We start from the raw sequence: 22,715 nt of genomic DNA, 5'->3' as shown, positions 1-22,715 counted from the left end.
CCACATGGAATAATTCCTGCAGGAGAGGAGGAGGAGGTGCTGGGTAGTGGTCCTTAAATCCACACCAGTTCACAAAGCCTTGCAGCGATATGTGAGAATCATTCCTGGGACACGTTTACAAATTGTTTAAGAAACTAAGCCCCAAATCCCATTAGGATTAAAGGCTCTGAGGCATTTGGGGAAATGGCTCCCTTTGGGAGCCAAAAAGAGCCGTGATTTTAGGCTGCATCCTCCAACCTCAGCAAAGGATTCCCTTCATCATCATTGCAGCCAAACCCTGATTGCTCTGGGCACTGAAGAGCTCTGCCTGTTCCATTTGTCTCTATCTAAAGCTGTATCTCTCAGCAATGATCCATTACGTGGGAATTAGCTTCCCAGGAGGAGTTCTGATGCCAGAAAACAAAATAGTTTGGGCTTTTCTCTGTTCATTTTTTCAACACAGGTCTGAAAAACTCGAAAGAAGAAGAAGGAAAAAAGTTATTCACGCTTTGCCATGGGACATAACTCCCTGAGCAGGCTGGAGGCGTTGGATGGATCCAGACCTGTGGTTAAGCTTTCCCAGTTTTCCAAGGTGTTTGGGACCAGGATATATTCGGGTCACTGACTGCATATATGAGTAACCTGGGACAGTGGGAGGTGTCCCTGCCCTTGGCAGGGCTTGGTACTGAATAATCTTTAAGATCCCTTCCAATCCAAACCATTCTGGGATTCTGAGATTCTGTGGAATTGTTTTGGTGTGAAAATCAGGTTATCACAGCTGGCTGGTTCTTAGGTTTTGGGCTGGGACAGCAGGAGCAGCTCATATTCCTCAGAGAGCCCCCCAGGACATCACAACCCCTGGTGTCACCCCGTGGAAGGGCCAGGAGATGTGCCTGCCCCAAAAACCCACACAGGATACACTGGGACGTGAGCAGAAGCCTGGGAAGCCTCTTTTCCCAGCTCCACCAAGCTCTGATGGTAACAAGGATCTGCTTTTATCTCTGTGGGTATTAACGCCACTATAAACTCCCAAACGCTGGAGTTCCCATAAAACTGAGGTGGGACTCCCGAGAAATGGACACTTCCCAGCTCTTGGAAATAGTGCAGAGGGGTTTTTGTAACAGCTACAACTGTAATTTAAAGAGAGGAAGAGTGGTATTCCAAGTATTTTGTCTTTAAAAGGAAATTCTGAATAACTTATGGATAAGACATTAACCCAGGCCTCGACCACTGTGGTTGTTAAAGAGCCCTCGGCACTGTTTGCAAGAGGGAAGGTGGAGGGTGTTGGTCTTGGATTCCTGCCTAAATTCCAGTTTAAGGAAATGCATCCCAACTACGTCAAGTTCCACCTGCCTTTTTACTGGGTCTGTATTCCCAACCATGGATCAACAGGCCTGAATTTCTCTGCCCTTCACCAGTGAGAAAATGGCCAAAGCTCCGGGACGTGGCTGGTTCAGCTGGACTCCAGCATTCCTCCTGCTGGGACAAGCAAACCCCTTGCTTTTGGGGTAGGATTTATGGTTTGTGTCTCAAGCCTTTATCTTCAGCCTTGTTCAGAGGTGGAACAGGTGTCGTGGTGGAAACCTGGGATGCTTAATTGTCAAAAATAGAGGAGGAAAGGGACCAGCAGCGCTGGGAGGATCCAGCATCCCCACTCCGGCCACAGCCCAGAATAGTTCACAACGTAGAAAATTCTCACATCTACTCAAGACTGGCCTCACTGCCAAAGAAGTTTTTAATTACCCTTCCAGAGGTTGTTATCTCCAACAGCTCATCATTTTAATGGGATAAATATCCATCCCCTCCTGCAGCAGGATCCAGCGTGGCACAGGCACTGCTGCATTCCAGCCCAAAGGTGGCCACACTGCATCCACAGAATAAAGTGATCCCTGTAAAACAAGTTAAAAACAATCCCTCTGGATGGAAAATGGGAATATTTGAAGACATTTCTTTTATCTTGCTTTGGTTTTAAAGATCACACACTACCAGCATGTGAAAAGGCATCATTTTTCTTCCCTGCAGTTATTTATGATCCTAATCCTGCTCCACCCTGCGTGTTACAGATTGTGAGGCTTTTAAGTGAAACTTTAAAAAGCAGATCAAATCCCATTTTCCCACCCTTTTTTTTCACTTCATCTTCTCTGCACCCCAGCACGGGCACATTTTAAAGGCAGGAATCAGTTTACCTTCACAGCCACTCCCACAAATGTAGTTCAGGTTCCAGAGCGTGCAGGGAACTGTAAATTTGAGAGACACTTTGTATTTGGATATAAATATTTTTCACACTTTGGCAAAGCATGTTTCACCTTGTCTGCATGAGCAACGATGGGCTGTCCTCTGCTACCCCAGTTTTGCATTTCAGAGTTGCTCCTGAGGGATGTTTCCGAATGCTCAGGGGGGTGGTGATGCTGCTGTCCCGGTTTTGCAAATGAGAGTCCCAGTGTGAAACGAGGTAAGGATGGATCTGGCTACGCCCCTGGCACAGGGAACAGTGAGGTTTAATGGGAATATCTTTTGTTTGGTGGGGAAAATTGACTCTGAGGGTGCTCAGAGCAGCTGTGGCTGCCCCTGGATCCCTGGAAGTGTCCAAGGCCAGGTTGGACGGGGCTTGGAGCACCCTGGGCTGGTGGAAGGTGTTCCACTGGATGATCTTTAAGGTCCCTCCAAGCCAAACCATTCTGGAAATCTATGAAATATCAGATGAGGATCTTTATTGGAAGAAATGCTGGTGGGGCTGGAAGCAAGGGGGCTTCCTTGGAGGAGTCAGCCAGTTGATGTGCGCTAGGGAGAAAACATGTTTGGGCAAAGCACATTTTTTGGTGAGTCTGTGAGTCTTGAGCATCCCATGGGATGAGAGCTGGTACTCCACGAGAGGAGGGGTATTTATCTTCACGTGGGAGCTGGAGGTGGCATATTTAAGAGCATATTTTGAGCTGTGAGTGTGGCTGGTACAAGCTGACGTAGCTTTAAGACCAGAATAGGTTTCCATTTTCCACCTTCCAGGCGATCACGGAGGAAAGAGATTGTCTCATTTTTTCATGTACATATATCTCGTCCCCGAGTTGCCGAGGCAACACTGTATATGTTTGCAGGCTGGAAGGATCTGGGGATGGAAAATGAAGGCAGGGAGTGGACTGAGGAGAGAAGTCCAGCAGGAATTTTCCCCATGACATTGTGGCCGATTGGCTAGCACTAATTTAGACCGTTCTCCCGGGATTAGTCATCAAACCTGAGATTTTCATTTTTTATTATTTTAAATCAGCCACAGTTGCTCCTGGGGGGCTGTTTTTCATGTCGAAATTAACCTCGTGGAGATGTAGCTGGTGGGGGCTGCAGGAGGGGAGCCAGCAGGGAGGGTAATTCCATAGAAACACAAACAAGGTACAACATCTCGCTCCGGCCGGTGGAAAGCTGAGCCCCCGGGGAGCAGCAGCTCCGTGGCAGTGCAGCCTGCTGCTTCCAGCCTGATGGGAGGCACCTGGATACCTGCATTTTCCCCATGGCCACTCCATGGCTGTATGTCTGCAGGTCCAGGGCTTGTTTTTTTTAGGATTCCTCAGGCACAGGGAGAAGCCACTGCAAGGATCACCTGGAGAAACACTGCGCGTAGCTCCTCGTGCCAAGGAAGCTCCTGGCTGCAACCTTGACACTCCTGTGGCACAACTGAAGGTTCTCAGAAGTTTCTTTTTCTCCCAGGTCTGGGGGGCATCAATTCCCGACAGATCTTGCTGCCGCTGTGCCAGGGCCTCGAGTTTGAAAGTAGAGGCAGACAAGCGGACGCTGCCCCAGATTTGGAGCATCTCTTGGGCAGGCAAAGGGAGTGAACTCTGAGGAACACGGGAGCAGTTTTGTGGATGCCTTGAAGAGCTGAAGAAGGACATTATTGAGAATAATTCATTTCTCTATGTTCAGGCACCGCTGAGAAAGTCACAGAAGCTTCCTGTCTGCTCCAGAGAGGGTTTTGGGGATTGCGCCTTTTAAATTCTTACTGATTTTAAGGTTTATTTGTATTACTGTGGGCGTAGGGAGGCCCTGGCACAGGGTGCCCAGAGCAGCTGTGGCTGCCCCAGCCCTGGAAGTGTCCAGGGCCAGGTTGGACGGGGCTTGGAGGAACCTGGGATAGTGGGAGGTGTCCCTGCCCAGGGCGGGGGTGGCACTGGATGGGCTTTAAAGTCGCTCCCAACCCAAACTATTTTGGGATTCTACCCTGCAGCCTGAATCGCCCTGGCAGGGACAGAGCCAGAGCTGTAACCACATAGGCGCCTCCCATCCATCCTTCCCATCACTCCTTGCCCCAGTCCATCTGGCACGTTGACCCTCCATGGACTCTGTGTGTGATGAAAAAGCCCCTTCAGCTCTTCAAGGCATTTTGGGGGTTTCCTCCAGCAGAACTGACCTTTTCTCTACCTCTTCCCCTGAGCACCCCTGCCTGTAAAAGGCGATTTGTGCTGCGACTTCAAAACGCTTGGCAGACGGTCGGTATTTCTGCTGGGCAGCTTCCCCCAGCTTTTTTCATCTCAAGCAAATAAATAAGGCAAGAACTTCACAAGGGAAAGGGAAGCAGCGGAGGTGGCAGTGCCATTCCTGGTGGAAAGCTGGCATTCCCCACCTCTGCTAAATGAGGTTCAGAGAGGACGTCTGGTACGTGCATTTCTAATCTCATCGTTTGATTTCACTGCGTCGAGGTTGGTTTTTCATCCCTTTTTGTCAATCGCTTGAGAACAGACTTACAAACAGACAAACTGCCTGACGTGCCAGGAATCGGTGTTCAAAAACCCTCCTCGCACGTAATACAGGGTTCAGTAAATGTGGGGAAGGAGCTGCTGGTGCTGGAGTCCCCCTGGGGTATTTCTCCAACCTCCCCCTTCCCCTCTCTGGTCTCTGGGCCCTTTCCTGCAGGTCACACTTGGCTTTGGGGCACAGAGGGGTCCATCCATCCGTCCTTAGGGAGAGCAGGCTTAGCGGGGTTCGGGTGTCTGGGAGCAGCATATGGAGGGTGGTTACAGCCAGAGTGTTTTCAGCTGTTGGGAAAGAGGCTGTAAAATGTGATTCCCACCATTCCAGCCCTCTGGGCTCAGACTACGTCAAATTGGGTATTTTGCCTCTGGCACAAACCAAAACCTGATGCGCCAGAGGATGGCAAAGCCCTCGCTTAATCCCTTTAATTGCTTAATACCTCAGCCAGCAAGGAAATGTGTTCTGATCCCGTTAATCTTTGCTGTGAAAGAAAAGCTTTTGTAATTGTATCCGTAGCTCACAAACCCCTGCTCTTCCCATAGCCTAAAACACACCCTTCCCTCACCATCACCAACAGCAGCACCTTCAGCAGGTCAATGGGAGAGGGAAAAAAACTGGTTTCAGTCTTAAAACCCCCCAAAAATAAAAAAAGAGGTGAAGTACGAGGCCAGCCGAGGTCCAGCTAGGCAGGAGGTGGGAGCAGGATGGCACCAGGCAAGGCAAAGGGGCTGCCCCAATCCAGGGGATGCTCCAGGGAGCTGCCTGGCCCCCTGCCAAGGTTTTTAGCCCCTTTAGTTTCCAAAGCAGCACACTTCATCCAAAGAGGAAGAGAGGAAAGGCTGGGAGGAGGGAGGGTGTTTCTGGTATTGAGCAGCAGTGCAGGGCTATTTCTCTCAGCAGCTGACAGTGTAAATGCATTTCCTGGCAGGCAGCTCGCTCTGTATTAAAATTCTTGATGAAGATTATTAAAGTGTGTTTATGAAAAGCCTGCGAGTGCTTCTTGGACTCCAAGCTGCCTTTCAGAATGACAGGTTTGGGTGAGGGCTGAGTGCTCAGGGGTTATTAAAACCAGGCTGGCCAAAGCCGCCCGCTCCACTGGCTCCAGGTGGTATCTGTAGGAAACCGGATGGTCCCAGTTTGCTCAAACAGGGAACCAGCATGGGGTGACCGTGGCTACTGCAGCCCCAAAACCTTGCTGCAAATGTATTTGAGCATGTTAGGTGATTTTGGGATGTGCTTCTGTTTCCCCTGGTGGTCAGGGCTGGAGTGAGCTGTGAAGGGATGCTGAGGAGCCACGGGGCTGCAGTCACTCCATTTTCTCCCCTGATGGGGACTGCAGGGGCAGCTGCGGTGACCACCCCTGCACTGGTGCCAGCAGAGCTTTGGGGAGACATTCCGTGCTGGAGACAGAGCGACCAAATGCTAGACACAGACAAATGTCCCCGTGGCAATGCCACCTCCTCTGCTGGCACCCTGTCATCCTCAGCCCCAGCTCCCTTTTCTCTATGCTCTTCCCTTTCCAGCCTGAGGTAGGATTTTTTTTAACATAGGAGACCAGGTTGTATATCTAAATATATGTCCTTAAAAAAAAAAAGTTTCCAAGAACAATGGTGGAAAGAGCCCAAAAATGTGCTAAGAAGGATGAATGCATTAGGACTGGAGGCCAAGCAAAATATCAGAAGGGTGAATCAGAAAGAAGGAAAGGAAGGGGAAAGAAACAGAAACGTATGGAGTTCTTAAAAAGCCATTTTTTCCTTTTAATGTTAGTGGCAGCTTTTCAATTTGAGCTTTGAGTGCTGGGGAAATGTGTCCACTGCTGCTGCCTGGAGCTGTGCTCTGGGGGGATGCAGAGGCATTGTTGCAGCGACACGTTCAATCTGCTTTCAATCCAGCCCCATTCAGGAATACAGAATAGTTTGCTTGGAAGGGACCTTTAGAGGTCACATTCTTAGAGGAACATCCCTTAATTCTTTGAGGTCTTGCTCTGGGGTTTCCTGTTGGCTCCTGCTACCTCTGGCTCATCTCTGTAAAACTCCACGTGTGCTGCAGCGTACCCAGCACATCCTCCTAACCCTGAGGGGTCAGACACAGCGTGCCATGGGCAAACCTGGGACTGCTCCCCTCCTCCTTCAAGTCTGGTTTAAAGCTCTTCTCCTTGGAGAAACGTGAATCCCACCTGATGCCAGTGATCCTGGTGCCACACAGGCCATCCCATTAGTGCCAGATCACAGGGAATGGCTTCCCCCTGCCAGAGAGCAGCGTCAGGAGGAATATTGGGAAGGAATTCTTCCCTGTGAGAGTGGTGACACCCCGGCACAGGGTGCCCAGAGCAGCTGTGGCTGCCCCTGGATCCCTGGCAGTGCCCAAGGCCAGGTTGGATGAGGCTTGAAGCAGCCTGGGCTGCTGGAAGGTGTCCCTGCCCACGGCAGGGGGTGGCACTGGATGGGCTTTAATTCCCTTCCAAACCATCCTGGGATGCTGCGTGTGGATTGAGCAGGTCAGCAGCCCAGCAGGATGCAACACGGGGATGATGCTGAAGGTGCAGTGCCTTTCCTGGGGCAGGGACAGCCCTGTGTCCTCTGGAAGTGGCATCACCCTGGCTTTAGGCTGGTTTTCTATGTCTGGTTTTGGTGTCTGGTGGTTGCTACAAACTCGGCATCAGCCTGGGTCTCCTGGCGGATCTCTGTCCCCTTTCATGATCTGGGCAGGCAAAACCCAAGTTGTCTTGTCCCTTCTCTCTTCCTTTTTACTGCTGGATCTGTCCCTTCACTTCTCCTGCAGCTCAGACCCCGTCCCACGTTATCAGAGGCTCCAGCCTCAGGAGTGGTGATTGCTGAGGGCAGATGGAGAGGCCAGAAAACAAATACTGTAATAAAATCTTGATTTTGGTTGCATGAAATGGGAAGAATGAGGGTCAATGAGGGTGGAGTGGTGGCTGCAGGCAGAGGTGGGAGGAGAAGTGGGACACGGAGCCCAAATTCATACCCTGGTGACTGTGGCATCCATCAGGGTTAAAGACAATCTGTGTCTCATTAATCATCTGATGTAAACAGAGGGAGACTCACTGGAACACAGCGGTGTCACTGGATGAATGGCCTGGAGTTGGAAAATAAACATTTCAAGCTCTGTCTCGGCGTTTATTTTTGCTGAATGCCTTCTCTGCACCCGGGTGTTCTGCTCACAGCGGGGTGCCACTGCCCCAAACCCATCTCCAGGAGCAATGCTGGAGCAGGGACTTGGGCTGCTGGGTGAGGAATGCACCAAACAGAGTGCAGGAAAAGTCCTGGAGCAGCCGCAGTGCCTGCCCTGGGTGCTTTTATGCTTTCACTGTGAGCTGAAGGTTTCTCTCTTGGCTCCCGGGGCTTTCACAGCTGGGAAGTGCAGCAGCGTGCTCGGGCCTGGGCAGGACTGCGTCCCTGGAATCACAGCCCATGGTCAGCTGTGATCCAGGGAAGTGGCACCTGTGTCTCCATCAGATGCTCTCCGTGTTCACACACCGCTGGGTTTCCACAAACCTCAGTTGTTTTTCCTTCAAACCTCTCATTCCTGACGGGTTTTTTTCCCTCCCCACTTCCCTCTGCACAAACCCACCAGGTGCAGCCTGGAATCCACGCTCACCCCAATGTGTCTTCATTCTGATTTATTGACGTGGTTATTGTACAGATGATTAGAGACATATTTGGGGAGATTTTGCCACCTCAGAGCAGACATGGAGCTGTTCTAGAGCAGTTAATCCTTTACAAATATGGATTTAATCACGCCGGCATTTCACACACAATAACTGTCCTATCCAATGTAACGTTTAGCTCGCTATAAAGAATTTCATTTCAACCTATTTTTTTTCCCCACAGGCTCATTAACTTCTGCTGCTCAGGAGATATGGACAAAACCACAAGTGAGTGGCTCAGCTTCGATATCCAACCCATCCACATCCCACAGGGATCCCAGCTGGTGCATTTGCTGTACAAGGATCTTCACAGGGAGAGGAATTTGCCGAGCCCTGAGCAGGTGAGTGGATTTCGCTGCATCACTGGACCTGATTATTTGCCATGCCGCCTGTTGGGGTTGTAAGAAGCTGCAAGTACAACATATCCCCCCTGCTGTGACATAAGGAATAACAAATTCCAGTAGAAATGTCATTTTGGGCTTTAGGTTTCTGATGGAGAGAAGAAAACAAGCCACCCCCCCCCCCCCCCCCCCAGCTCAGCTATGCTTGGTAGGAAAATAAATGACATAAACGCTGGCTTTTCCTGTGCCTGCCCACTTGCCATCCCATCCAGCTCATCAGCCATTCCCCAGGATGGGCTGCTTGCAGCAGAAGACAGGTTGAGAAAAAGAAAGAATTTCCACTGGATTAAGTTATTTTAGCTGGAAAAATAAACTCTTGATGCTGCTCGAAGCCAGTGCCTGCCCGGTGCCTCCCGAGCTGAGCAGGAGGTGCTGCCATGCAGCAGGAGGGCTCCCTGCCATCCAGGCTGCTCCGTGCTGAGCCAAGGAAATGCAGATGTGTGGGACCCCCTCAGTGCCCGGCACCCCCTCGCCCTGTCCCCAGTGTGCCACTCGTTCCCCGTGTTCCCAGTGCCCTAACAGGGAAGGGGCAGCAGCCTTTGCCTTCGGAGCGCCCTGGCACGGAGCCGTCACTCTGCCACTGCTGGGAGCCCTGTCTGACGCCTTTTGTGGCCCTTTTGTGTCTGGGACTCCACACTGATGGGTTTTGTCCCCAACACCACCCTGCCCCACTGCCCCCAGCCCCTTGGCCAAGGGGGCTGTCGGGGAAGACAAGGGGGTATTCTTTGGAGAACAGTAGGAGATCTCATGGCGGGGCAGCCGCCTCGCGGCCACCGCCCACACTGCCCTCCACACCTGGGTCACGGCGGGCACTGGCATTTCTGGGACTGTCTGGGGCACCACCAGTGAGCTGAGCACAGAGGGAGGATGAGGAGACGGGGTCAGTGCTCGGGGATTGCGGGCAGCAGCCAGGGAGAGGTGACATCCCACTGGACCCTTCTCCAGCAGCACTGCAAGCCCAGGAGCAGCCCAGGCAGCCCTTAAGGGCCTGAGCTCACTTCGCAGCGTCCCACTGGCACCCCATGTCGTGTGGGAGCCCCCCAGCCCCGTGTGCTGTTTGTTTTGGAGTGAGAGAGGCTTTATCTGCGGAGTTTTCCACAGTCTACCTTCTAAACTTCCCCATTCCTGGCCTTCATCGCACCCAGCAGCTCCTTGGGCTGTGGCACAGCCAAATCTCCTCATGGCCAGGTGCTGCTTCCATGCCTGCCCTCCCCACAGTGGTGGACGTTGGTGGGATGCTGGGCAAGACCTCCCTTCCCCATCCCTGTCCCCGTGATCCCTTCCAGCACGGCTGTTTCCACTCTCCTTTTCCATGGGATATTGCCCTGCATTGCTTCATGCATCTTCTGCAAGGCAACGAGCTCTGAAATGCTACCTAATGACCATGGCATGGAGCGTGGTGGGTACCAGGAGCCTGGGGAGGATGCAAGTGGTTGCAGGAGCAATGAGGATGCCCAGGAGTTGCTGTGGACAATGTGGAAAAAAAGAGGGGAAAAAAACCCAGCCCAGGACGTAGTTCTCTCCATCCATGCAGACCTTTCCTTCATGAAGTGACACCTTCACTGTTAAAAGGTTAAAATGTGCATTTTGTGTGGCTCAAATCCCAGCAGGAACAAGGTCTGGGGAAAGGGGGAACCTGAGTCAAGCAGGGCTGGGGGGGATTGATGTCCCCCCAGCTGCCTGGGGCTCTCAAGCACTGTCTTTGGGCTAGTGCTGGGCTCTGCGTGGGGCAGACGAGACCCCCTCTGTGGCAGGAGCTGGGGCAGGGTTAGGAGGGTCAAGAGCAGCTGATGTGCAAAACCTCTGGGGTTTTTCCCCTTTTTTCCTGTTACACAAACCTCATCTCAGCAGTTTTTCCCACCAGCCTTCCTCTGCACAAGCAGGAACTTCCCCGAGGGTGGCCGACTTTCCATCACCGCTTTCCAGGGGATTTCTCCCCCTTTTCTCCAAAACCCTTCTCCCTGCCTGCGCAGCTGTGCAGCAGGGATGGTGCAGGGCCAGCTCTCGCCACGGGCCTGTCTCAGCAGCAATAAAGCTGTCGGCAGCGGCGCGGTCCGGGCGGCCTCGTGCTGGAGATGCAATTTGGGAGGCAGAGCTGCAGCTCAGCCCGGCTTCCCCTCCATCCCTCCATCACCGCCCCGCCGTGTGCCAGGAGACAGAGCTGGCGCTTCTCCCACCAGAGGAGCGGCGAGCGTCAGCCAGGATGTCTGGTGAGAAGGAAGAGGCTGTCTGTGAGCACCGAGGGAAGCCCTCCACTGACCCTCTCTGCTCCATCCAGCTTCCCAACAGTATTCCCAGATCCAGGAGCAAGCAGCCTGAGAGTCGTCTGGATCTCCATCAGAAAGAGACACCACAAGGACCATTAGCCCTGCAGCAATGCATGTGCCAGGGATGTGTTCACCCCTTCCCAACATATCCTTGCTTTGTGTGAGGGGAAACTGAGGCAGGAGGTTCCCAGAGGATCCTGGAGGATCCTCCTGCTTCACAATGCCTCAGTCCCACCAGTAGAACACAGAGGGTGCTAAAGATATAAGGAATTTCCATCCTGCCAAAAATTCAAACGTGTCCAACTGTGGGGATCATCTTTAAATACAGAAGTTGGGAATTTCACCTGCAGAGAAATATCCACAAGAGGAAAAATCTCCTCTTGCCTTTACAAGTCAAACTGAGTACAGGAGAGGAGTAAGGCCCAGCACAAGGCACTGACCCTCCTGAAGCACAACGCTCTCAGAACCCTGAGGAGGTGTTCTCTGAAGAGGTTTTCATCAAGCCAAAATGGGCCTGCAAAATGCTGTCTGGTAAAGCTCTATCCAGCTGGAAAAGCACCGTCCAGCTTTCCCCTTGGAGTTCTCTCTCTAGACCTCATACAAAGTCTTATTTTTTCACTCCTTTCTGAGTTGGGCTCCACTTCTCCATCTCAAGGCGCCCACAAATCATGATTTGCCTCTCTTTTTAATTTCATTTCAGTGGCTTCTGTTCCTGCTGTGGTTGGATCCCCTCTCGGATGTCTCGGAGCTTCTCCGTGAGTTTCGGAAGCAGAAACGCGTTTTCTTATTGGGCACTGAAGGTGCTGCTGGAATTGTTCAGCACGTGACACAAAGTACCACCAGATACCTCTGAAAGTTCAAACCTAGGGAAAAGTGGGATAGGGACAGGGATAGGGACAGGGACAGGGATAGGGATAGGGATAGGGATGGGGATAGGGTAGGGGTAGGGTTACGGTGGGGATGGGGATAGGGTGGTTAGTGATGCTCTCAGCACACGGCGCTCCTGGGAAGCGTGCAAAGGGATGGAGACAGTCGTGTGCTGGGAAGCAGCTCCTGTCTCATGTCCTGCGACTTGAGGATTTCACTTGGGACATTTCTGCTTCAGTCCCTGTCTCTCAGGCACATGGTTGGGTTTTTGGAACTCTCCTGTGCAGGGCCAAGATCTGAGCTCGATGATCCTTCTGGGTCCCTTGCAGCTCAGGATATTCTGTGATTCTATTCCATGTTTCCTGTGTTATTTCTGTTCATCCTGGTACCCAGGAATGCCAAGGTTGGGAGGAGCTCTGGCCCTCTCCAGAGGGCTTGGCGAGGGATAAGGAGGTATTTCTGTAGCAGCTGCTCTCACTGGAAGCTCCAGGCTGACTTTCTCATGGGAAGAGCAGACTTGGTCCGTCCAAGCGACCCCTGCCTGGGCGTATTTGTGCGTGTGATCCTGACACCTTTCCCCCCACAGCAAACACTGGCCCTGGCCAAGGCCCTGCTGTCCATCCCTGTGGCCTTGGGGATGGGTGGGAGCTCTCAAAGGTGGATGATGAGGAAGGAAGGAGGGGTCTGGCAATGCTCTGGAGGGTGTGTGATTTCACATTTCCCCTTTGAGGCTTGTAGGACTGAAGAGCCCAGTGAACCCCAGAGCCCCCAGTGCAGCTGACAGCTCTGCTGGAAATAGATACGGTCCCATCCCGCCCTGGTGTTGTTGTTGGCAGGAAGGCTTGGAGGCCTCCAGGTTGAATTTGTCAAGAGCACAAGCAAAGGAAAATTGTTCTCATCTGAACAAACACAATCAGTTGCTGCCAGCTGTTCCAGTGCCCCAGCAGAGGATTCACGTGGCTGGCCCTTTTCCCCAGCCTGGGCTACTGGTCTGACTGGTGGGTCAGAAGGACTTGTCTCTCTCTAGTGGATATTTTGTTGCTCATCCTCTCTCCAGCTTCCATCCAGGGGAAGGAATGGGGTCAGTGTGGACACCCTGAGCACTTCCCTTCTCCTCTGCTCACCTGGGGCACAGGGAAGGCTTCTGTGGTAGGGTTGCAGTTCCCAGAGGGTGGGAGGATGGCAGGAGGTGACATGTCTGGGCTCCTGGTGTTGGAGTGAAAATGCTGCAACCAGCACCAGCTTTGCCTCGCGGATGCGTTGGCAGCGTTTTGTTGCGTTGGCTTCACACGGCGATGATCAGGGTCTGTCTCTGTGCTGGCCCACGTGCGACTGCTGAGGGCCAGAGCCAGCTCCACCCCACAGACCCCACACCAGGTAATACCCTCTGACTCCTGCCCCTCTCCAAACACGGTCACTTTTAGCCCTTCTCTGTGTTTTTCCCCAAAAAGCAGCTCCTGTCCTGCCTTTGGGCCTGCCTGCCCTGTAGAGCCTCAGGTGGGGGCTGCAGCACAGCTTGTGTCACTTTTACGAGCTGCATGAAACCACCAGCTCGAGTGTCTCACACAGACGGATCCATGGATTCCTCCCCTCCCTCAGCCCTCTCCCTGCGGGGAGGACGTGGTTTCCCAGGGCTGCAGAGCGTGGCTGTGCTGTGAACGGGGCCATGCTGGCAGATGTGCTGTCCCCGTGTCCCCCAGCCAACCCAAACAGGGCCGAGTGACCCAGTAACATATTTTATATTGTATTAGAATATAATCTTCTCCTCAGAGCTGCTGCCTGCTGGGTGTCTGCTGCAGAGGAATTTCTGTGCCCTGAGAAGAGGATGGCTCCTGGCCCCGGGGGATCTGCCTGGTTGGTTGGAGAAGAAAATATCTTGTCTGTGTCTTGGCCAGATCGCAGAGCAGAGCTGTGCTTCTTTGTGGGCAGTGGGAACATCACCAGTGTGGGATGGGATTATCTCCATCGCTGCACTCGGGTTTGTTGCACGGTGGGTGTTTCAATGGGAAACCTTCCCTAAAAACCCTGCCTGGCTGCAGCTCAAACCAGCCCTTTCTCCCTGCTCTCGTATAGCTTCGATCTGTTCCTAATTGCCAGAAAACAAGCCAAGCCCCACCTGCTTCCTACCACCCACAGGCAGCCCACCAGGCCCCCTCCTCTACTTTCCAGGTCTAAACTCACCTCTGACTGCTACCCTCTCCTGTAAGACATTTCCAAAGTGTCTGACTAAAACACACTCAGAAACCTCCCTGAAGCAGGAGCCTGGAGCTCTCAGGGCGTGGAGGATGCCCGTGGCTTTAGAGCATCTCCACCTCTCTGGGTACCTCCTGGCACCAAGAGATGGAGGGGGCAAGAAAGGCCCCAAAACTTCTTAAAATTTGAGTAATTTTTCCTCCTTTAAACCTCACCGTGAGTCTCTCATCAGTTCAAGGAAATGCATCTGCGTTCCTCTTTTACTGCTCGCTGCTATTGGGTGATTAAAAAACGGGGCAGCTGGGGCCACTCATTCTTGAGCTGGAGGAAAGCAGGAGGCTTATAAAAGCTCTGAGTGCTGCAGGAATTATGAGGTAATTAAAAAAAAAAAAAAAAAATCAGGCCAGAGCTGGGACCACGTCAATAAAAGCAGGAGGAACTGATGTCAGCCCCACGCAGGATGTGGGGAGTGATGCCTCTGCCCTCTGCTCCTGCTGCCGAGCCCCTGGTGGTGCTGAAACCTCGCACTTCCCACTGGCAGGGATTTGGGAATTCAGGAGACAGAACACATACTGGGGCTGGGTGGGCTCTTATTTCCTTGGTGAATTCAGCTGACTGGAATCCCTCCCTCCCAAATGTAAATCCCGTGCGAGCCTTGGCGGTGGGTGTTTTATCAGAGCAAGATGAAGATCCCCCAAAAAAGCAAAAATTAATATTTAAAGGGATGAGGAGGGGTTCCAAATCACCATTTGGGGGGTTAAGAGGCCTGGTTTTCAGGGGGGGAGCATATTTTGCCCGCCACAGGGTCATAAGTATTAAACCAGGGAAAAGAAACCTGGTTTTTCTTTATCTAGGATTTATCTAACTCAATTTAACCCAAGACTCAGCTTGGGTTTCCTGACCTGATAAGAAGAAGGAGAGAGAAATCAGCAGGAATTAATATGCAGGGCCTTTCCATTGCTCATTGCAATGATCCAGGTCTTTCCAACACTGGGGACCGACATCCTCGTTTGGGGTCGCTCAGGACTGCTTCTCCAAAGAGCAGCCGCCTCGTCCAGGAGCAGTGCATGGGAGGTTTTTGGGAGCAGCCTCCTGCCACCCACATCTGTCCCCATCCCACAGTCCTGCAGGACACAGATCTGGGGATTAAATGCCAGCAGTGCTCAGCTGCTCTGCCAGGTTTGGGCCCTGGTGGGAATTAAAGCCCTGCCTTTAACAGCCCTCCCAACACATTCCCATCCCCACAGAACCCCTCACGAGTCCCTGTAACCCCCTCCCCAGAAAAACCCCTCTGGGGCAGGCAGCAGGGAAGGGAAGGTTCCCCCTGTGAATTCTCCCTAATAATTTCTGGCTTCGTTAATCCATTTTCCCTGTCTGGGACCCATCTGGAAGCCAAGCTGTGACTTTGCTCTTGAGGGAATCTCAGGTTTTTGCCTGTTTTCAGGGTGATGCCTTAGGTTTTAACTTTTATATTTCTCAAATCCTGCACTGCCTGCTGTGTCACTCTGAAGTTTGGTGTGGCCTCTCAGCTGCTGTTCTCTCGTGCTGGTCAGACATAACAAACCTCGCTAGGTTTGCCCTCCAAGGACACCAGGCCCCAAAAGGTGTAAACTAAAAACCTCTGAAGAGGAGGGACAAACTTGAGGTAATTACATCAGGAACTGAGGCTGTAACTGGAGAATTAACCCTGATATGCAAATGGACCAAACTCATGAAAATGTGAGGAACCCGTGACCCAGGGTCCATCTGGGGTGGAGCCTTTGGACTGCCCAGGGTGAACCTTTGAAGGCCCACTTTTATTCTCTTTTTATTATGTTTTATATATTTTTTTTTTATTATTATTATTATCCTACTTTTATTCTCTTATTTTCATCTAGCCTCTGTTTCTAGGTGGCCACCTCAAGGCATCAGTGTCTTTATTCAAATGTAAGGCCTTAATGAGAACGATACAGGGAACAAGTCCAGCCTCACTGCTTTGTTTCCTGAATATTTCCATCCCAGCTGATGCTGTCAGGTTGGTGGGTGTGGGTTTTTCCCCCTTGTATGAATGAACACAATACTTCTGCAGAAAGGGAGGGGTGAGCTTGGATGTTTTCACCGTTAGGTTTTAGGGATCATTAATAATGCCTGCAGTGCTTTCTGTAAGGACGAGCCAAAGATTTGGGATGTAACAGCTTCCTAGTGGAAAAAGGGATTATTTCCAATTATAATGTTTTGCAAAGATGACACCTTGTTTCTGATGAATTCTTTTCACTTTATTTCCAGCTTTTCGTCTTGCTCTTGTAAAAAAAAACTTGCCAGGTATGTATTTAGATATGTATTTATAACAGAGATGCCTGCTTTAAACAAATTATTTGGTAATTAAATGAAATATTTCCGCCTGGTTCAGAGAGAAAAAATGCAGCTCTTTGTAACTGAAAGGGAGTTTGCTGTGAGCTCCTCTGGAAGCCAGGCTGTGCCCAGATCAGGTGAGATCTGCCACATCTCCCAAGCCTGGGCAGTGCAGGAGATGAGGGTACCCAGGGAGGGGGCAGGAATCAGATTCTGCCTCATGCCCATGGTCAAGCTTCTGCCCCTGAACTCAGCGCAGTCTCATCTCTACCTTGTGATGAATCCCAGCTGATTTTCCAGCCTGAGCTGTCCAGCCACTCATGTTGGATTATAAACTGGAACTTTTACAGGCTGTATGTGGGGTTTGTGGCTTCCTTTCCCTCTCTCTGTCTCCAAAGTCCACGATTCTTAATAAATCATCCTCTAGCTTGAGTTGAGTCTTGCTGTTTTAAGTTTAACTAGATTATTTTTTTGCTGATAAGCCAGACTTTGAATTCTTCCCAAGATCACGGGTTGGGGCCCGTAATATCATGGAGGAGAGACTGTTCATGGTGATCTATCACATGGGAACAGCACCAAGCTCTCAGGTTTCCCTTAGATCAGCACTTAAAGGCACAGCACTTGTATCTCATGGAGCTGGTGGGAGGGAAGAGTCAGGGCTCCCACCAGATACATGGAAAATGGACTGGGATGACAGGAAAATGTTGTATTATACATCTATTTCTTGCACTGTGTCAGTGCCAACAACTTCCTAAGGCTTTGATCCTGACTTCACTCCAATTTCTGCTCTTCCATCCGAACAGACCCAAATCCACCCAAGGGTGGGATTGAAGTGGAGCAAAGCATTGAGAGAACCTGCTACACCCTCTTGTTGTTTCCCTCACTCTTCTTTGACACCACCCTGACACCACATAAATTTGTTTTCCTTGACAGCTCCAGGCAAATGTGTCACGTTTTCAGATCCATCCTGATGCGATCCTTGTTCTCCCAGCCAGTGCCTGAGCTCCTCTCCCACTATCGCTGTTGACTTTGGCCTCCTCCTCAGAGCCCCGAGCAGCTCCCATCACATCCCACAGAGTCTCCAAGTTGTGTTCCTCGAGCATTAACCCTGCAAGGAACCAGTGCAGCACATGGCACAGGTCACCCTTAGATCAGGAGAATCTGGGTAGAGCAGCTCTGGGTAGAGCAGCTCTGGGTAGAGCAGCTCCGTGAAGGGCTTTACTGGGATGAGGTGGGAGGTGGAGGAGTCCTCCTTGAGGCATGTCGTGTACTCACAGCCTGTGGAAAGAATGGATTGATCGAGATTAAAGGTGTTCCTGATGAGAGCAGCCGGGAGGAACAGTCAGGATCCATGAGACACGTGCGTGGTCGTGGTTTCTAGAGCCATTCTCCCTCTGCTAATGCCTGATACTGGGCAGCCCAGTCCCTCCCACCCCAGCCTGCCCTTGGGCTGGCTGTGATCCCTCAGCCTGACTCCTTCTCCCAGTTTAGCCAAAAAAACCCCATCTCTGCAGTCCCAGCATCCCCCCCAGTCCTGGATGGGATTGGCACATCTTTTATCTCACTTGGCCCAGCAGGCCACAAATTCCTGCGGTTCTGGGGTGGGTGAGGGGGGCAGGGTCTTTCCCGGTGTCCCTCTGCTCGGGAGGCAGCTCCCTGTGTCACACATATCAGTGTGTTGTGTTGGGAAAGCTGTGCTGCTGCCCAGCTGGGGGCTGGAGATGAGCCAGGGGCCATCCGTGCCTCCGTGGGAAGGCAAGAGGGAAGACGTGGTGAAGCTGTGTCTTCATGGGAATTTGTGTTGCTTTCACTTCTTTAAAATTATTTTTCTTTTTGGGGGGATATTTTAAACCACAAGATGCTATTTTTGTTTTTCTACAGCTCAGGAAGGTCGGTGGCCGTGAGCTGATGGCCTCTGTCCTGTCCTGATGCAGCCACCAGCACAGGCAGCACCAACACCTTCCCCTCAGAGACTTCGCAGGAGGTGAGTTTGGCTGGCAAAGGCTGGGAGCACCTCAGGTGGGGGCTGTGTTCCTCTCCAGTGAATCACGCTGGCAGGGACACTGGCAGCATCCTCTGTGGGATTTGGTGGGTCCTGGATTCCCTCCCACCTCTCTTTACTGCAGCCATCACCTCGCAGTCAAACCCCCAAGGTGAATCCCTCACAGAGGGGGAGAGCTTCACCACACATCTGCTGACGGATGTGTGTTTTCCTTGGCGTTGTGTGCCTCGTGGCTGCTGGATAGTTATCTGAGTGATGAATTCATCTGCACAGGGACCCCTGAATCGTGGGGCAGAGGGAAAGCATCTATTAGAGCAGCTTGGCATGAGGGAGAAGGAATAACAAAGAGGAGAGGGGTGGTGGTTGCACATCAAAGCCATGTCTCCGCTTTCCAAGCCCATATTTTTCCTAGCCTATCTCCTGGACTTCATCTGGCTGTGGTGAAAGCAGGCACAAGCCAGCGCTCTGGTGTGTCAGAGGCTCATGCCTCGGCAGGGAGAGATGGAGTTTCTGAATTCCAGCTGTGTTGGGCATGATACTTTCCTCATCGCCTCCCCTGCCAGGGATGGTTTTTCCATGGGGTGGAGAGCCCTGCTATTCCGTGGAAATGCTTCAGCTCGGGGCTGCCACGCTACCACAGGGGACATCGGTGTCACAGCTCGGATCACACAGAGCCCAGGGGTGAAAACCCCTGGCTCCCTCCAGCCCTGGTGCCAGGCTGCTCCACATCCTGCCTGGAGCTGGCAGCTCCCGGCTTGCTGAGCTCACAGATTCCAGCAGCAGGGAGAGAGGTGGAGCTGAGCCCTGAGCCCTCATCCGTGGCCCCTCCTTGTGCCTATGCACGCACAGGTGTGGGGTGCTCCTGGGGGCTTGTGCAGATGAGGATCCTTCTTCCCCTAAACTACCGGGGACACGCTGCCCACGTGGATCTGGGAGCTTTTTCTCAGGATTCAGTGCCCCTGCAGGAGGCTGAAGTTCCCAGAGGGGGACCATGGGCTTTATGTCCTCTGTAAGGAGGTGCAGGCAGTGATCTCTGGGACAGCTGAGACCCAAATTCCCCTTAGGAACAGCGGGATGGCTGGGAGCTGGACTTGTTTCAGGAAATAGATATCACATCTCTGATGGAAAGAGGGATGGAACAAATCCAGGACGGGGATGCAGGGCCAAGCACTCGTGAGAGGTTAGGAAGGTGCAGGTGGGTGTGTAGGGTCATTTGGAAAGAGATCTGGCCCCTGTTTCTGTGCTGCATTGCTCTGAAAACAAGCCCCTTTCTTTTCTTCCTAAATCCAGGGTCCCAAAGTGAAACCACCATCCCAAGTGGCCTGACAGGGGAGTTGTGGGGAACAGCCTCTCACCTTGGTTTCTCCGAGCTGTCCCCAGGGCAGGTCGTGTGACAGGCAGGCCTGTCAGAGAAAGCAAACCCTCCATCACCTCATGCCTTTGGACTGCCAAATCACACGGCTGCCATCAGGAAGCTCAGCAGATCCCCCTGGACCTCCTGGAGATCATCTGGGTGGCACAGCAGTAGGAAAGGAGCTGGAAAATGGATTGAATTGCTTTTTCCCCACAATCTCAAAGCGTTCATGGCGGGACCTTTTGCCAGCATTGTGCAATGCTGGCTCACGTTTTGCTTGAACTTTAGTCCTGCTTTTAATCCATGCCACAGGAACCTCCAGGGAAAGGAATGTTGCTGATTCCTGACTTCAGCCGTGATCAAAACCTTTCAACTCCTTCCCGGGCCATTGTTCTGTGTCCTGTCAGCATTGTCCCCAGGGCAAGGGCAGCTGTGTACCTGGATCAGGAGTGCTCCTCCATCAGAGCCAGCACTTCTCCAGCCCTGCAAAGCGATCCTGCAGACACCTTGGAGAATCAGCATTGCCCCCATGACTTCCAGTCCCCCAAAACCACAGTGAGCTCTCAGATGTTTGTTTGTTTGCTTGTTTTGGCAGGAGGAAAAAGGGCCAATGTTGAAGTTTAGGGAAATGTATCATGCATCCTTCATCTGGCATCGTGGCTCCGGCTGGAAAAGCCCTTCCCACTTCCTTCCCTTACCCGTTAACGAGGTGGATAATGCGGGAAAGGCGCTTGGACAGCAAAAGGCAGCGGCCACGTATGAGGCACTACTGCTGCACTTACTCACAGCCTGGCTCTTGGGCAGTGCTTCTGGACAGTGCCAGCTCCAGGAATCGTGAATTTTAGGAGGATCCATGTACTCGCCCAGCTCATCCCAGTGGGGGGTGCAAGGTCTGGGTTTGGGGGGTTCTTCCAGGTAATTTGGCCAAAGACTGCCTTCTCTTGGGGCATGAGCTGGAGGACAGTGTGAGCCCACAGGCACCAGAACAGGCAGGGATGGAAACCTCCCACTTCATTTGGAAAGTTGTAAGCAGGAGAGAAGAAAGCAAAGGGGTTCACACAGGCAAGGAGGGTGCACATGTGCTGTCCAGCCATCCAGACCCCTCTTTCCAGGGAAGGCCAGCTCCCACCCCAGCCTTCCAAGGCCACTTTTTGTTGGAAATGATGACAAGCTGCCTGTAACAATCTCAGCTGGCTCTTTCCTGGAAGAAACCTTCGCTGTCCCATCCTCCCACCACTCCAGAGCATTCTCCAGGGATGTTTCCAGTGCTGCCAGTTCTTCCAGGACCTCTCAAGATGATCTGTTTCACATGAGCCCAGTTGCCTGCAGTCCAGTGTCCATCCCAGCTGGACATGGACAATTTTTGGCAGGAGGGAAAGCGATGCCAGGCATTGGAATTGGGCTCTGGTTGGGTTTTTTTCTCCCTTAGTTGTTTGAGGTTTTTGTTCAAATCCAGTTGATGAACATCACAGGGTCAAGCCATCCCTGTGTGCTCAGGGGCAGTGAAGTTGGGTTTGCATCTTAGAGGAAGGGTTTGGAAGGGGACAAGGAAAGCAAATGCTGCATTAAGGACGTTAATTTAACTGCCGGTATAGCTCTGGGTGTGGACCCAGGATCCCTGCTCCAAGAGCACCCTTGAGGGGTTAAAACATTTACTCCTCCATCTCCAAACCCACAATTTTTAAGCTCCTTTAAGGCATGTGCAGGTGAGGCAAAGTCATTTAAATGCAGATTATCTAAGGACCCGTCCCAAACTTGCCTGCAGTTGGAGAAATCAAGGTTCATATGGTCTTGAATCCTACAGGTGTCCCTCAAAAACCTGGAAGAGAAATTTGATCTAATAAATCTCCAAGGTCTGAGTTTTGCTGGATTTCCTTATTCAACTCCTGTTTTTCTGCGTTGCAGGTTAAACCAGGGTGTCCATGTTCTGCAGACTTGCCTGGAAAAGTGGGAATTCAGCCTGGAGGAAAGAACCAACACAAGCAAAAGCAGAAAACACCCGATTCCTACAAACCCCTCTGTGTATGTCTGAATGAAGGCGTGCATCCCCTTCCTCCCTGGCCCAGGAAGGACCACACTGCATCCCTTGTTCGTCACCTACCGGAGCGTGGTACCACCGCCCTGCCCGAGGCTGGGGATGGCCGCTGTGATCCAGACAATGGGGATGGAGAATGAATGGAAAATGATCTCCTGTGTTGAGCTGACAACCAGCTCTCTGTTCCCCAGGCGAGTTCCCAGCTCCTGGGTGAAGGGAGCGTTCCCCCCCAGGAAATCCCTGCTTTGATCTTCCTAGCGCTGCATTGCTGCTTCTCACAGCTCCTGGATAATTTAAAAAACAGAGAGGAGAAGGAAAATATTCTTTTACAGCCTTGTTTACTGGTGGTTCTTGAGGAGTCTCCCACAAAATCCGCTCATAGGAGCGTGGCAAGGGAACAGAGGAGGGAGAGCCCTCCGGAATAGCCAGGCTGTTGGATGATACTCACACAAGCTTTGTATTTTCCTTAAACCACCTCAGCCACTTCCTAGAAAGGTGAGGGCACAAATCCACCCAGAGTGTGCAGAGGACACTGGGGTTTAGCATTTTCCATGCCAACATCTGGCATGTTCCAGGAGCAGAGAACCCCAGAACAGTTCAGGTTGGAAGGGAGCTCCACACCCATCCCATTCCAACCAAGGGCAGGGACACCTTTCACTAGACCAGGTAGCTCCAAGCCCCGTCCCACCTGGCCTTGAACACCTTGAACACCTTGAACACCTTGAACGCCTCAGGAAACAGGATATTAGCAGAGAAATTAAAAGGTTTTGGGGACTATACATGACCATGGGAGCCCTGGATGAGGTTTTTCCTAGCTGATGCCATCCCAGAATTGTTGCGGACTCCATCCCCTCCTCACCCAGCCTGCAAACCCTGTCTGCC

At 52.0% G+C, this 22,715-nt stretch overlaps 1 long non-coding RNA gene across 2 annotated transcripts; it reads left to right on the top strand.

Annotated features, from left to right (window-relative positions):
* The first annotated feature begins 12,039 nt into the window (after nucleotides 1–12,039).
* Nucleotides 12,040–22,024, top strand: LOC116455761. Of its 2 annotated transcripts, XR_004244469.1 has the most exons (6): nucleotides 12,040–16,125; nucleotides 16,377–16,412; nucleotides 17,376–17,802; nucleotides 18,324–18,426; nucleotides 19,735–20,353; nucleotides 21,704–22,024. It is a non-coding gene; the product is annotated as an uncharacterized LOC116455761 (long non-coding RNA). The 2 variants fall into 2 exon arrangements; XR_004244468.1 differs by lacking the exon at nucleotides 19,735–20,353.
* The last annotated feature ends 691 nt before the right edge of the window (nucleotides 22,025–22,715 follow it).

Source organism: Corvus moneduloides, chromosome 25 (genome assembly GCF_009650955.1).
Source record: "Corvus moneduloides isolate bCorMon1 chromosome 25, bCorMon1.pri, whole genome shotgun sequence".
NCBI classification, from domain to species: Eukaryota; Metazoa; Chordata; class Aves; order Passeriformes; family Corvidae; genus Corvus; species Corvus moneduloides.
Note: the sequence above shows the minus strand (reverse complement) of the source record. Positions and strands in the feature narration are given on the sequence as shown.